We start from the raw sequence: 16,102 nt of genomic DNA on the forward strand, positions 1-16,102 counted from the left end.
AAAATTCAAACTTTGCCAAGCGCCGGCCAGGGGGCACTCGGCAAAAAAAATTTAGAAATAAAATAAAACATCTTTGCCGAGGGCCGGATAGAGGGCACTTGGCAAAGATTTTTTTTTAAAAAAAATAAAAATGTTTGCCGAGTGCTTGCAGGGTTGGCACTCGGCAAAGCGACTGTCAACGGGGCTGACGCCGTGACGGTCGCTTTTCTTTGCCGAGTGTCCAATAAAAGACACTCAACAAAGAGGACTTTGCCGATCAATTTTTTGCCGTGCGTTTTTTGCCGAGTGCCGCACTCGACAAAGGCTTTGTCGAGTACAATTTAGCCTTTGCCGGGTGCCTCAGGTACTCGGCAAAAAACCTGAATTCAGTAGTGGTTCTTGATGATTGCTGAAACCACTGTCGCCAAAGATACACAACGTGTGCATGCTTCCATCAGAGTGATGGATGATCGATAGCATCGCATGCTAAGCACATGTCATAGCAAACACCAATTTCCTAACGTAGAGTGGAAATTGCATGTTCCATATGTTGAGCCCGCTAGATTCCGGCTTCTTTAGAGAGACAAATTCAAGTTAAATTCTAGTCTGAACCTGAGCGTCTACTCCCGCATCAGTGAGTACACTGAGGTGGCAAGATCGCTCCATGAGTCAGACCACGATCCGAGCACCCAGGACTTCGATGGAGAGGCCGTCATGAGGGCGGGGCAAGGCAAGAAGCATGGGCGGTTCTGGCTTGGCGACGGCGTCATCGACACGGCCTCTACTCCCTCTCTCTCCCAGATCCGAGCACGGAGCACAAGCGAGAGCCCACCCATTCACACACGGCCGATCGCTGCACAGCACCAGGTCGACGCATTCGAGGTTATTCCTATTTTACTCGTCATACATTGATTTTTACACACCTTAATTAGCTTTGTATTACTGAAATATTGGAGTGAAATATTGTAGGTCCGGCTGGAACAAGAAATGAGGTAACGTCAGGAGCTAGAGGCCGGGCAGCAGAGGATGGCGGCCCAACTGGAGGCCGAGCGGCAGGCCCAGGCGTAGAGGCTGACGGACATTACAGAGTTCCTACAAGGGCTTGGACAACGTGTGGGCTTCTCTCTGCCAGCTAGGCTGTTGGTCCCACCTCCGCCTCCGCGTCCTGCAGCTGCAGCTACTCCTGTGAGTATGAAAGTTTTTTTTACTTTCGCTTGTACTTTGCTTGTATGGCCTCTACCTTCCTAGATTAGCTATCCAAATAATCTTGTCTCACATGCAAATTTTTTTCCTTTGTGCAGTCTCCATCTGACGGTGGTTCGAATAATCCGCCTCATGCACCTTCGAATGATGGAGCTGGACCTTCACCACAGTCGCAGTGGCCGAGATGAGTACACGTTGTATTTTTTTTCATTTGTTGTTCACTTGGTGATGGACTTGTGATATACTTGTGATGCACTTGTGGACTTTGATTGACTTGTGAATTTATTTGAATGGACTTGAACACTTATTATTATATATGTGATATATATTGTGATGGATGTGATATGTGCGGATGGATGTGTGGATGGATGAGATATATATGTGATATATGTTTGTATGAATTTATTTGTCATGATGGAATGTAAAAAAAAATTAAAAATTGTCGTTTTGGGACACTTTGCCAAGTGTTGCACTCGGCAAAGGACCCCGTTGCCGAGTGCCATGGTCACAGCACTCGGCAAAGATTTTTTTTTAAAAAAATTCAAACTTTACTGAGTGCCGTCCAGAGGGCACTCGGCAAAGATTTTTTTTTAAAAAAAAATTCAAACTTTGCCGAGCGCCGGCTAGGGGGCACTCGGCAAAAAAAATTTAGAAATAAAATAAAACATCTTTGCCGAGGGCCGGATAGAGGGCACTTGGCAAAGATTTTTTTAAAAAAAATAAAAATCTTTGCCGAGTGCCTGCAGGGTTGGCACTCGGCAAAGCGACCGTCAACGGGGCCGACGCCGTGACGGTCGCTTTTCTTTGCCGAGTGCCCGATAAAAGACACTCAACAAAGAGGACTCTGCCGATCAATTTTTTACCGTGCGTTCTTTGCCGAGTGCCGTACTCGACAAAGGCTTTGCCGAGTACAATTTAACCTTTACTGAATGCTTCATGTACTCGGCAAAAAAACCTGAATCCAGTAGTGGTTCTTGATGATTGCTGAAACCACCGTCGCCAAAGATACACAACGTGTGCATGCTTCCATCAGAGTGATGGATGATCGATAGCATCGCATGCTAAGCACATGTCATAGCAAACACCAATTTCCTAACGTAGAGTGGAAATTGCAAGTTCCATATGTTGGGCCCGCCAGATTCCGGCTTCTTCGGAGAGACAAATTCAAGTTAAATTCTAGTCTGAACTCTAGCTGAACTCTGAAGTTTCAGGGTGTGTTTAGTTCGTGAAATGAAAAAATTTTTGGATGTCACATCGGATGTTTTGGAATGTTGGAAGGGGTTTTCGGATATTAATAAAAAAAACTAATTACATAGATCGTCTGAAAACTACGAGACAAATTTATTAAGCCTAATTAATCTATCATCAGCGCATGTTAGTTACTGTAGCACTTATGACTAATCATGGACTAATTAGTCTTAAAACATTCGTCTCGCGATTTCCAACCAAACTGTGTAATTAGTTTTTTTCGTCTATATTTAATATCCCATACATGTGTCGTAAAATTTGATGTGATAGTTTGAGGTGGAACTAAACCAAACCTCATTCTAGGCAAAGTGTTTCGGCAGCACGGCAAAAAAAATAGCATCCAGAGCATGCACAGAGATCACATGTGCATCTCCTTCCTCCTTTCGCAGAGAACGGACAGTGACGTTTCCCTACACCTTTGTTTGGTAGGCTCATAACTCTGCATGAAGACTGACTGACTGACTGAGATGTGGATTTTGATCAAAAAAAGAAAACGTGGTTAGCAGGATGTTGCAAGGGCAGCGCTTTAATTGCCCTATTCGCTGGGCTGATAAGCTATGACTGAAAATACTGTTGGCTAATTTGTTGTGAGAAAAAAATACTATTAGTTGACTGAAAAAGTACTGCTTATAAGCCAAGCGAACGTAACGAATAAATGTGATGTTAGAACAGTAGCATGAGAGTTTTCTACCTCACCATCAGCTCAATGATTAACAACTCCAAACTGTCACAGACAAAGAGGTCTTACTCATGGCTGTCCAGCTTTTACAGTTCTGGAAAAGGTGATGTTATCTTGCAGTGCTGGTTTTTGTCCAGTTTGATTTCATAATAATAGTCTAACAACTAGCATCCATTCTAGCAAAATTGATAAGAGATGAAATAATTCTTTAGCCAAGTTCACGGCTAGCTGTTAGCCTATTAGCGAAAACACAAGTAGTACTAGTAGCTAACAAGAACCAATATTTTATTATTATTGTTAATCAAAAAGGTTTCTTGCTGGTTGATCGACACTCAGAGAGCTTCGTCAATCGTCATGTCATAATCATCATCAGATTATAATGGCAGATCAACTAGTGCTACGGAATGGAGGGCACGTTCCCACGCGGCATTCAGATTTTTGATTTTCTGCTGCGCTTTCACACGCTGTTGATTGATTGATTGAATGAAAGCGATAGACTGTTGGGTGCCCAGCTACAGCTACAGCCTACTGGCCTACTGTTACCTTTTGTTCCTCCAGCTTCCTTCCCTCTCCCTCACGCGCAGGTAGTGAGACACCCCATGGAGTCATGGCCAAGGAAGGCTCCACGTCCTTTGTCCGTGTCCACGCCAAGGATAAAAGTCACATCCCCAAAATCCCTCTCAGCTCACAGGCCCCATTCTTCCCACGTCCATATCAACACAGCAGCTCAGGAAGGAAGCTTCCCATCTCCCTCCCTCCCTCCCACCGCCTGCTATCTGAACTCAATGGCCTGAACCCTGTCTGCCACAGTTCACAAAAAAGGTTCCATTTCATCGCCCAATGCCTTGCTTCGGTTGAAAGCCGCGCGCGATATCCGCTGCTGCTTTTGTGGAGTTCTTGAGGGGACAGACCGTAGGCAGAAGAGTTCTTGAGGGGGCGGTGGTGGTTTTGGCGAGGAGGCCGCGCGCGAAAGGCAGGCGATGCCTTTCAGCAGCATGATCCAGGAGATGAAGGGCGAGATCGGCGCCATCTCGTCGCGCGGCCTGCTGCTGTTCCGGTCGGACCGGCCGGGGGGTCACGCCGCCGCCGGGCGAGCGCCGGCAGCCGCCGAGCCGGACGAGGCGCTGCGGGAGAGCTGCTGGGCGCAGGTGCCCCCCGAGCTCCTGCGGATGGTGCTGGTCAGGGTCGAGGACGAGGAGGCGCGCTGGCCCGGCCGCAGCGCCGTCGTGGCGTCCGCCGGCGTCTGCCGCTGCTGGAGGGCCGTCGTCAAGGAGATGGTGCGCGTGCCGGAGGAGTCCGGGAAATTCACCTTCCCCATCTCTCTCAAGCAGGTTAATATGTGTTCGTTATTAGTCTGGTGCTTTGGAAAAAGTTGTTTGTGTCACCTGATTTTTTTTCCCACCTTGAGTAGTCATTGTCAGTGATGGTATTTGCCATACCGCATTCATCATTTGCTAGGGTCAAAGCCTCCATTTCCAGGTTGCGTGTGTGACCCTTGGTCGTCGCTGGAAGATATCAGGCAGAATTCCGTTGTTGGTGTACTACCTACCTAGTCATATTTGTTTAATTTTCAGTTCTTGAGTACAAGGGTTCTAGGAGAGTTCTGTTGCTCTTCATGTTTTTATCGATAGGTTGTAAGAAGTCCTTCAGTTTCTTTTGGTTCTGTTTCTGGTTGGAACCAGGTTCTCCAGACTTCGGCAGAGGTCTGGGCGTGGTTTTAAACTGCCCTGTATTGAATTTGGACTTCTGACAATAGTTAAAAGGCCGGGGTGTTTTACCCTGGAACTCTAAAAAACGAAAGTTCTTGAGTACGATGGTTAGGTAAGTCGAGATACTATTCTCTACTCAGAGGAGATAAAATTAGTAGACAATTCTTTATGATTTCTTTCGTTAAGTCGGTTTGCTTAGAATCAAGTATGCAAGGTCAAATGTTACTTTAGGAGCTAGTCGACTTGTTTTTACAGTTGGCTCTGTCGAAACGTTTGAGGTTTCTTTGACTCTGAAATTTTGTTCATCGATTTATTTTGGTTTTATTAACTTGCAATTTCAAATCTGTAACCTGCAGCCTGCTCCAAGGGATGCCCCAATTAAATGTTTCATTAGGAGGAACCGGGTGACTCAGTCATATTCTCTGTGCGTTGGAGTCACTGATGGTATGCTTTTTTCACCCCCTATATGTATGACTCTTGAACAAATACAGTGTGGATGTCATCATTGTTGATGGACACTGTTTTTTTTTTCTTTTGCTCTGCAGCGTTAGCTGATGATGGGAAATTTCTACTTGCTGCACGCAGAAGTCGTAGGCCCGCAGGCACTGAATACCTTATCTCGCTTGATGCAAAGAATACATCAAAAGGTACCTACATTGGCAAGCTAAGGTGAGCATTCAAGAAACAGTGTCTGAAATTCAAAACTTGCTCTGTTTTTTCAATGCCGTGCATCGGATCAAAAGTATGGCTATGACAGAGACCTCGGTTTACCATATTCTTCTCTGTTAATCAGATGAAACTTCTTTACTGTCTATGATGCCCATCCACCTTGTGCCGGAGCTGTGGTTTCAAAGGGTCCGTCTGCACGCATGATCGGTTCAGCCCAAGTTTCTCCTGGGGTGCCTGCTGGAAATTATCCAATTTCGCACATTTCTTACGAAGCAACTTTTGGTTCTAGGTATGGCAAACCATGTGGTAGACATTTATTCTTCCAATGTTAGGTTCATATTTCTTTCCAAGAAAACGTTCTGCTATGAATGGACCATCATGTGAATACATTTTTTTATGAGAATTACAAATACTGCAACATCATTTGATTTTTTATGAGAATTACAAATACTGCTCAGACCATCATGAGAGTTGTAAAGTTTGTCCAATGTTTTGCAGGGCGCCAAGAAAGATGAACTGTGTCATGGATTCCATCCCTGTATCAGCGATTAAAGGAGGGACTGCTCCCATGCAGACTGAATTTCCATCTGTTAACTCCAACTATTTTGCATCAGTTCCATTCTTCAGGAAATCAGGTCGTCTGGATAGTTCAGGTGTTCAGCTAGCCACTCAGAATGAAGCTAAGATTGTGCTGAAGAACAAGTCCCCCAGATGGCATGAACCGCTGCAGTGCTGGTGCCTGAATTTCCATGGGCGGGTCACGGTTGCATCTGTTAAGAACTTCCAGTTGGTGGCTTCAGGCGAGAGTGATCCGAATAACCAGGATGATGACGACGTGATACTCCAGTTTGGCAAGATCGGGAAGGATTTGTTCACCATGGACTACCGTTATCCGATATCTGCGTTTCAGGCATTTGCCATCTGTCTGAGCAGCTTCTATACCAAAATTACTCGCGAATGAGTCAAGGTACGATTTTTCCTTTGCTGATAGTCCACTTTAGAAGCTGCTCGCACACTCTATTTTTCTTTCTAAATGCTGTCCATCACCGGCATGACATTTCTATGGTACTATAGCACTGTTTTCTGTGGCACTGCTCAGCACTCTTTACTCTTTAGTCAAGTCATTTTGCTTGGTCCTTAATTTGTGCTACAAAATCCTGTACGACTTTATTTGTGGGACGGATGTTCAACCTGCACCATTTTATTTACTTTCTTGTCTCATTTCCCAGCAGGTGCAAGGCAGGTGAACCAGCAGATAAAGCAAGAGAATAGCCTAATCTAGCATCCTGTTCGCTTGGTTTATAAGCCGTACTTTTTCAGCCAACGAACAGTATTTTTCTCTCACAACAAATCAGCCAATAGTACTTTCAGCCAGCCAAACGAACAGGGCATAGGCTTACCTGAGCTTTAAGTCGGAGAGTTTGGTGATAACTAATCATAGTAGAGCTGAATACTTCTTCTGTTCAGTACTATCGTGATGTAAATAGCAATCTAGCTGGAGTGGTTTGCATTGAGGGTTGGCTAGTGTGAACATCTGATCGGAGTATTGCACTTTCGATTCAGCGAACCTTATATTAAAAGGAAAATTGGTTCTATAGCATTGAAAGAACCGCATTTTCGGAAAATACCATTGAAACATCTTATGGCGCGTCTGGTTCTCGTTTCAGAGCAGCCTGGCCCGTCTCCTAGAGCCAGGCGCTGAGCAGCCAGGATGTGCGCATGCAACCACAGACTTTGTTTGGTTGGCAGGCCCTGTGCTACCGCCCTGCATGGGCGTGACCGAGCAGAGCCAGCAGAAGACGCCCACGCTGCACCGCACCGGCCAGGCTCGCGAGAAACGAGTTGTGATTTCGTTTCCCGGGAGCCAGGCCAGGGAGGCAGTTTTGCACCGGCGGAGCCAGGCCCAGGTAGCCATATCCGGGCAACCAATCAGCCCAAGCCTGCATCCCACGGGCCTGGTCAAGCCATATCCAGGGAACCAAACGTGCCCTTAGACGTGTGAAATACCATTGAAAGAATAACTAGCATTCTGTCACGATTTGGAGCCATTCTGTCACGATTTGGAGCCTTCTCCTTCACATGTGCTGATCTCTCCTTCTCCTTCCCAATCCCATCCGCTGAGAATCAGTGCACAACAGCACAAGCCCCTCCCCTTCTGCATGAGCTTCGGCTTAGAAAGAGTCCATGCACACGAGCAGGCGAGTCACGAGTGACGAGCAGCTCGCACGACCAAGGCAAGGCCGGCACCGCGCGGATGGGTGATAAGCAGCTCATGCGACAGGGCTCCGGCTCCACCTCGTCGACAGCTCCAGCTCGTGCGAGGGCGGCGGGCAGCTCGGTGAGGTAGCAAGTACGGCGGTCACGGTTGTGATAGTGGGTGCACGGGCGCAGAAAACAGCAAGGCAGACTTGGTTCCTCGATTGTTCGGTTTGTTCAGACCATAAAAATGAGGCCAAAATCAAGAGCCGAACTTTCCAAACCTTAAACGACACTCCTAGTGCCCGAACGCTCGGATTCAGGGGCGCGTCAGGACACACCTCGGGCCCGTCCAAGTGTCCCGCCCCCCACGCACGAAACCACGCCCCCACCCTCCCGCACGAAACCTCGCACGGAACGCCCCCCCTGCCCCGCACGGAACAGTAGACTCGTTTCGATCCCGACCAAAACAACGGAGCACCCTAGCCCCTCGGGTCCATCCGACTCGGGCGTCACTCGCCAGTCGTGGCGGCCCGTCCCACACTCGCGCGCGGGCCGCCATCCCGCCGCGCCAACCGTCCCCTCGCCATTTCGTCGCGCCGCCCATCCCCTCGTCGTGCCCCACTAGGTGCGTCGCATCCTCACCGCCCTCCCATCACAAGTATTACTTGTTTGCAATATCAAACAAAGCACAATGCGAGATGCAACATCAGAACAAGTCTACAGCAACATCAGAACAAAGCGCCTACAACTACAGAACAAAACTACTGCAATGCAAGATGCAAGATCAGAAAAAAAACTAATGCAACAAAAAATATTACTTGTTGAAACACCATAACAAGGCTACTGCAACAAAACACAACAAAGTGCAATGCATGAAAGCAACATTAGAAAAAAAGACTAATGCAACAAAGAAAATTTACTTATTGCAACAGCAAAACAAGGCTACTGCAACAGCAGAAATAAAAGTGCAATGCGAGATGCAACATCAGAAAAAAAGAGACTAATGCAACAAAGAAATATTACGTGTTGCAACAGCAAAATAAGCCTACTGCAACAGAGCTCGTCGGAACCCTAGCCACCGCCGCGTCCCTCGGATCCAGATCCAGAGGAGGAGGAGGAGGATGTGGCGGAACCGCCTGATCTAATGCCCTCTACAGAGTACTTGTCTTCCATTAGACCCTAAATACCCAAGAGAGTGCACTAAACCACATTGTTTCGTCGAGCACACCCAAAGGGAGAACTCGAAAATCCACATTTTTCGTCAGGATCATAAATGAGAGGATAAAGCTTACAACATTTTTAGCCATTTCTTTACACCACTTTATTACAACATCAGAATGGTAAACAAGATAACTACGACAATGGAATAAAACATGTGATCAGAGTTTCAACGAAAATTAAGTTTACTTGTAAGCTATTGAACATTAAGCATGAGACATAATTATATACATGTGAGGATAGCAAATCATAAGCTTTTCTTTCCAAAACTTTATTCGTGAAGGTTATAATTAAAACTCTATGTTCGTAACGTAAGAAAACCCCCGTTGAGCCTACAAGGAGAACATACAAAAGGTCAGCTCTACCAACATCCACATGTCACCTACAACAGGGGGAATAAAACCCTGAGTACTCGATTGTACTCAGCAAGACTAACCCGGCAAGAGAAAAATAAAATACTCTAAGGATATGCAAGACTTATTTTGGCTTGCTGGTTAATTGTATTTGTAGGAAGTATTACTAATAGTGCATCCTTATGCTCAGAGTTTTTAGCAGTTATTTTTAGTTAATTAGCTAATCATTCTAGGTAAGCACCTATGCTCATTAAGCATGTGGTAAGCAATCAGAACCATTTTATCACCTTCCATGTTTCAGTTCTTACTACGGTGCTAGACCATAACCAAGTTGTACCATCTCAAAAAAATGGTGATTCGCGAATCAATGTATCCTAGCTAGGTACCCCGAAACACACGCCTCGCTTGTACCACAGGCACAAACAAGACCAACCCGTTCCACTCCTATCAAGGGGTCAAGGTCCCCGTCCAAACTTGGACTCCAAGCCCCCAACACTTGAGACCCAGTATCAGTATGGTGCTTAGACCTCCACCTAATACCTACCCCTAAAAGTTGGTCCAGAAAGAGCTGGAACCCATGACAAGAGAGCAACAAGTCTTCTCACTCACATAAGCAAGTATGTGCTCAGGATAATAAGTCTGTGACCTAACTACCATCCATAGCAACGGACGGTCCTCATTCGACACAGGCGGAACAAATACAACCGGAGCCTCGCACGGTTGCCTAACCAAGTCCAAATCCAAATCCAAAGCACAGTCCCGCCCGGTCTCCAATTATCATCCATATATATTTCATGTGATAGTTATATGATAATAAGAACAATAATGTCTTTTCTATCTCTCGTGAGTGACAGATAATCATCCGACTTCTACCAAAATCCTTTAGCATAGCAATCTATATGATCATGACATACTAGTAGAACTCATAGGATAAGGATATATATATGCAAGTGGATTTCATTCTAACTCCTTAAAACTTAATCCACAAGCATAAGATAAAGTGCAAAATAATAGAGGTTATGCAACGGAGCTTGCCTGGGTAAGATATAACCAAAAGTTAGCATTCCATCGTAGTGACCTGATCATCAAGGCACCATCCTTTCTGCTACTCCAGATGACTCCGGAAGACGTCGTTGTTCCTATTATACACGTGGATGCATCGCAAAAACGTAACTAACCAACGGCAACCGTAACTCTTAAAATACGTTGACGCCTCTCAAGCTAATGAGCTAGCTCTATGACTAACGTACTAGGCTATGTATCCACGTTGTCGAGTAAGGCGTCGTTTATCGAAAAAATGTTTTAGTTCTATAATCCCAAGGTGTTTCTTTTACTCCATTTCATTGATTTAATATATATTCGAACTAGGAGTCATTAGCTATCTTAGCAAACTAATTATTATAGAGATATAAAAATTACAGTGAGCACCTCATAATATTAGGAAGTTCCTGTGAAATTTTCAGAATTAACACTAGCACTGATTAATCATAAAAATTCCTACAAGTTTATATCTTAACAATATTAAGCATCTTAATTTAATTAGATAACTCCTGAAAATACTATAAAACTATATGAATAAGATATACTAGCAGATAGATCATGATTTTAGAAACCTAACAAAATTAGTTTCATAATTTTTGGTCCACTACACAAATTTATATTGAATTTACAAATTTACCTTAGAAACTAAATTAGAAAATGCTTTAGGAAAAAGGGAAAGACTGGCCACCAATTCGGCCCAGCCGCCTGCTGCAGCACGCACGGGGCGTGGCCAGGCGCTAGCAGGCCAGCCCAACTGGCCCGCTACACGAGCGTACTCGCGCATTTAGCAACTTATCAGATTACTACGCGGCGACTCCGCGCACTATTGCACTAGAGACAAGTTTTGGATCGAGCACCATCAATATCCTTACCCACTCACTAAGTCGGTCCCCGACGCCCTACACACGACGGCGTGGCTCCGGCCGACACTGCACACCTACGTCAGATAATGGAGCGAGGCACCAGTCAAACAAGCAGGCCGATGAGCATCGCGGAGCCAAGACGAAACCCTAGGCGACGATTAGAAGTTAGACGGTGACTGCTAATGCACTGCTCGCATCGGCGGACCAACTACCACGGCGACGCGAGCGTTTCAGCGAGCCTATGCCCCCATGGACGGGTAGAGATAGCGGAGAAGCATCAATAGCTCACCGTGGTGCACGCTATGGCAATGGTCGAAGCAGGGGAGGGCCGAGGTGGTCCGGCCATGTGCGCCCAAGCACGACAACGACGTCCTGAGGCGGACACCGACGCGTCACCACACCGTCGATGAGTGCCCTGGACAAAATAGCACGAGCACCGGATAGAGGGAGTCAAGGCGAGTTTGGGGTTACGAGCAATTGAACTGCTATCAACCCTACGGGCCTTACCCCCAAACCTACCGGCTCAGCGGCGCACATGACCGGCGGTGAGCAAAATGCCAAATTGCTGGTCGGTAGTGCTCAGCCAGGCTTGAGGGGAAAGAGACGGCTAGCCGACTTCCTAAGCTACCCAATGGAGCGAGGAACTATGCGGTGAAGCCCGCTGACGCTAGGAGGGAAGAAGGAGCGGTGGCCCTGCGCATGGTGCGGTCGTGGAGAGGACACACAAGCGAGCCCGAGCAGATTAAGATGGGGCGGTTCCGATCGATTACGGCAGCACCAGCACGTGCGCCCAGATGACGAGACATGGAGGCTTGGCGCGAAGCGCTTGGAATGTAGTGGCAGGACCCGAGCGGGGCTCATCGACGTCGGCTAGCGGAGGCCAAGCGAGATAGAGAGGCATCACCATCACCACTGTGACCAGGGTCAGTTGACCTAGACGTGGCGACAGTGGTACATGCCCGGAGGCTCAACACGGTAGTTGAATCGGGGGGTGGGGCAAGCGCCACGTTGGTCGAGCGACGACAGTTGTAGCATCGGCTCAACCCAGCACACGGCACGATGGCTAGCCACTCGAGCGTGGCACGCTCACGAAGCAGCAGTAGAAGCCAGGACGCATCCAACCGAGACTAGCCAACATAGGGCCAGGGACGTCGCGTGACACCGATCGGGCGCGCGAGCTGGCTAGCAGCAATAGCCTGGCCACGGCTTGAGCTCGGCGCCAGCAGCGCTCGCATGCGCACGGTGACCGTGGACTCAGGTCGAGCGACAACAACAGATGATGTGCACGTGTTTGGACTCAGGCCGAGCGACAGCAACCGATGACGTGAACACATTTGAAAGCGAAGCAAAGGCTGCTGATCAACACGACCGGAGTTTAATCAATTTCACTAACCTAAAGCTAATACTAACACCCAACTGGCGAAGTAAATCGCACGTCCAGAGAACGATCAGAGAGGGAGATAGAGAGGTGCCAACATGACTTCGTTACGCTAAACGCGGGTTCACGAACCGAGCACCAAATCATGGTTTACAATGCGTTCTAAGGAGGTTTGGGCAAATTTAGAGCGGACAACGTGACATTCAACACAACTTCGACCTACACCATGCTCAAATGCTTACTTAGAAGCAACCAACGGTATAAAAACATGGATCTAGTGTTTAAATATTTTAGTTAGAATTTAAATGTCAAAATGTCGTTGTCTACTAGCCTTCCATACTTCGAAAAGTTAAGGGTTTCAGTTGGGGCTAAGTAGCCATTAACTCTTTTATCGCAATTTTTAATAGGTCTAAACCTTGTTAACTTCAACTAACAAATACTTCATGTAATAGTCCATACTTTATACTAAACCATAGGAACAAAATATTTAAGCACTATTTAATTATTTTGCTCAATATAATTCGCAAAAAATGGCACTTTAATCACAAGTTCAACTTGATTTTAATTTCAGATTTGATTTTTTTGAGCTCCCAAGAACACTAGTTAACAACATTAATTTTCCAAAAGTTAAAGTTGTATTTTCATCTACTAAACTAGTACTTCAATTTTTATTTAAGTACTAAATACAAGTTATATCTTATTTTTGTTTATAGAAATTGTTTTTCGTGCCAAATAATTAAAACCACTTATCCTGTTTTCTTGTTAGGATTTTCATTAGCATTTTTATGCACTAAGTAAATTAACTTAGATATGTATTTGATTTCTCTCAACCACTAAAGGTAGGTCGTACACGGTTTGTTTATCATTTCATGCGTGATTTTAAAATTTTCAACTCGAGAACTTGTTTTGCTAATTTCCCTAAGACCTTAACCTAGGTGCTAAGCAAGATCGTAACACTAGAGGTGTTATAGAGGAGGAGGAGAAGGAGGAGAAGAGATTAGATCCAGAGGAGGAGGAGGAGGAGGAGGAGGGCTCAGATCTAGAGAGGACCCACCAACCTCGCCGGAAGCCGCTGCCATCGCCTTCCTCTCCGGTGGCATGGAGGTCGTGGAGGGGAGGGAGGGAGGGAGGGATGGAGGGGCTGCAATCATCTAGCGTGCGAGCGCTGCAACCCACAGAAGGGCGCGCGGCGCAGCAGCGAGAAAGTGGGTACGGAGGAGCGGGCGAGCGACTAGGTGCGGCGGTCACTGGATGGGATGGGAGTGGGTGGGGGAGTCGAGTGGATAAGGCAAGGCGTGCGGTCGATCGAGTCATGCGGGGCCCGTCCAAACAGGACGAGCGCCCGCACGGTATCATTATCGAACCTTAAAACCGAAACTGACATTTCGGTTTGGTTTTTGTTTTGGTGTAAATTTGCCTAGTCTGATTTTTTGAGTGAAGCGGTTGCGTGGGTCGATGAAAGCTCTAGTTTGGTTTTGGTTAATTGATGAAACCCTAAGTGCTAACCTAGTGTATCAAGATGATTATGAGATAGGTAGCACTACTCCAAGTGATGAAGCAATGGTGAAGATCATGACAATGGTGATGGTCAAATGCTTAAACTTAGAAAAGAAGAAAGAGAAAAATAAAAGGCTCAAGACAAAGATATAAAATGTAGGAGCCATTTTGTTTTAGTGATCAAGACACTTAGTGAGTGTGATCACATTTAGGATAGATAGCCATACTATTAAGAGGACTGAAACTCGTATCAGAATGTGGTTATCAAAGTGCCACTAGATGCTCTAACTCATTGCATATGCATTTAGGATCTAGTGGAGTGCTAACACCCTTGAAAATATTTGTGAAAACATGCTAACACTTGTGCACAAGGTGATACACTTGGTGGTGTTGGCACATCTACAAAGGAGGTGGTGTTTGTAGGGATTCGACGTTTTTGGGAAAATGAAATGCCTATTTTCTATTGCGCCGGATGCAAAATTCTTGGTGGTTGGCACATTTGAGCAAGGGTAAAGAAGTTAGAGTTGAAATAGAGTTGGTCGAAATGATGCTAGCGTCGGTCTACTGACCGGACGCTGGGTCACTCAGCGACCGGACGCTGAAAGGCTGTGTCCGGTCGAGCTGTTAGAAGGCACAGTGGCTAGGGTATTGCACCGGACGCTGGTCTGTGTCCGGTCAAGGTGGACCGGACACGTCCGGTCGAAAAAATATGCCTCGGGGAGCTTACTGGAAACGACCGGACGCTGGGGCTTCAGCGTCCGGTCAGTTTTACCGGAGCGTCCGGTCAGCTTCGTAGCCGTTGAAATCTGACGAACAGCGTTTGAAGCTAGTGATGCGTGGTGTCCATCGAGCGACCGGACGCTGAGGGCCAGCGTCCGGTCAGTATGACCGGAGCGTCCGGTCAGAGCGTGTTTTTGCCCAATGAAGGGGTATAACGGCTCTATTTGATGGGAGCTCTATTTATAGCCCCATGGCCGGCTCAAGAGAGTACTCTTGCATATTTTCATTAACATAACAACCTTGTGAGCTTAGCCAAAGTCCTCCCACTCATCTCCATCATTGATCCATCATCATTGTGAGATTGGGAGAGAATCCAAGTGCATTGCTTGAGTGATTGCATCTAGTGGCACTTGGTATTCGTGTTGCGCTGCGGATTTCACTTATTTCTCTTGGTGGTTGCCACCACCTAGATGGTTGGAGCAGCGGTGGAGGATCGGCATGAGTCGGTGATTATTCGTGGCGGCCTTCGGTGATTGTGAGGGGAGTTGTACCTTCCCCGGCGGAGTGCCAAAAGGTAACTCTAGTAAATTGCTCGTGTCATTGAGTTACCTCACTTGTGGGTCGGTTCTTGCGGTGTCCTATCATGTGGACGAGGTTTGTGAAACACCTCTTAGCCGCCGAACCACCAAGTGTTGGTCGACACAACGGGGACTAGCGTGTTGACAAACACGTGAACCTCGGGAGAAAAATCGGTTGTCTCTTGTCATTTGCATTCTCTCGGTGATTGGCTTGATCTTCATCTTGTGATTGGTTCATCTCCTACACGGCGGTATAATCACCCTACTTGCTTGTTTACATTCTTGCAAACTAGTTGATACAAGCTCTTTAGTGTAATTAGAATTGAGAGCTTGCTTTGTTATTTACATTCATCTAGTTGAGCTCTTTAGACTAGTAAGTTTGTGTGCCTTATTTAACATTGCTACTAGAAGTGTCGGATAAGTGGCTTGCAACCCTTATAGAGCTAGAGCAAGTTTGCATTACGCTATTTATCATACTAATCAAATTGCTCTAGTTGATTTATAGATTTTTAAATAGGCTATTCACCCCCTCTAGCCATACTAGGACCTTTCATGTGGTATCAGAGCCGTGGTCACCATTTAATTAAAGGCTTAACAACCTCGGTGTCAAATTATGGCTCAAGTTGTGTTTAATCATGTGGGGAGGGGGGCAAACCACCATTCTTTGATGGCACATGCTATGGTTATTGGAAGAGAAAAATGAGGATGTATCTTGGCTCAATAAATGATCAAGTATGGGAAGTGACCGAGAATGACTATGCTATCATT

The 16,102-nt window shown here is 46.3% G+C and overlaps 1 pseudogene; it reads left to right on the plus strand.

The window, feature by feature from the left end:
• Positions 1-3,770: 3,770 nt before the first annotated feature.
• LOC136552881 (tubby-like F-box protein 11) lies at positions 3,771-7,110 on the plus strand (annotated as a pseudogene).
• Positions 7,111-16,102: the final 8,992 nt, after the last annotated feature.

Source organism: Miscanthus floridulus, chromosome 4 (genome assembly GCF_019320115.1).
Source record: "Miscanthus floridulus cultivar M001 chromosome 4, ASM1932011v1, whole genome shotgun sequence".
Classification (NCBI taxonomy): Eukaryota; Viridiplantae; Streptophyta; class Magnoliopsida; order Poales; family Poaceae; genus Miscanthus; species Miscanthus floridulus.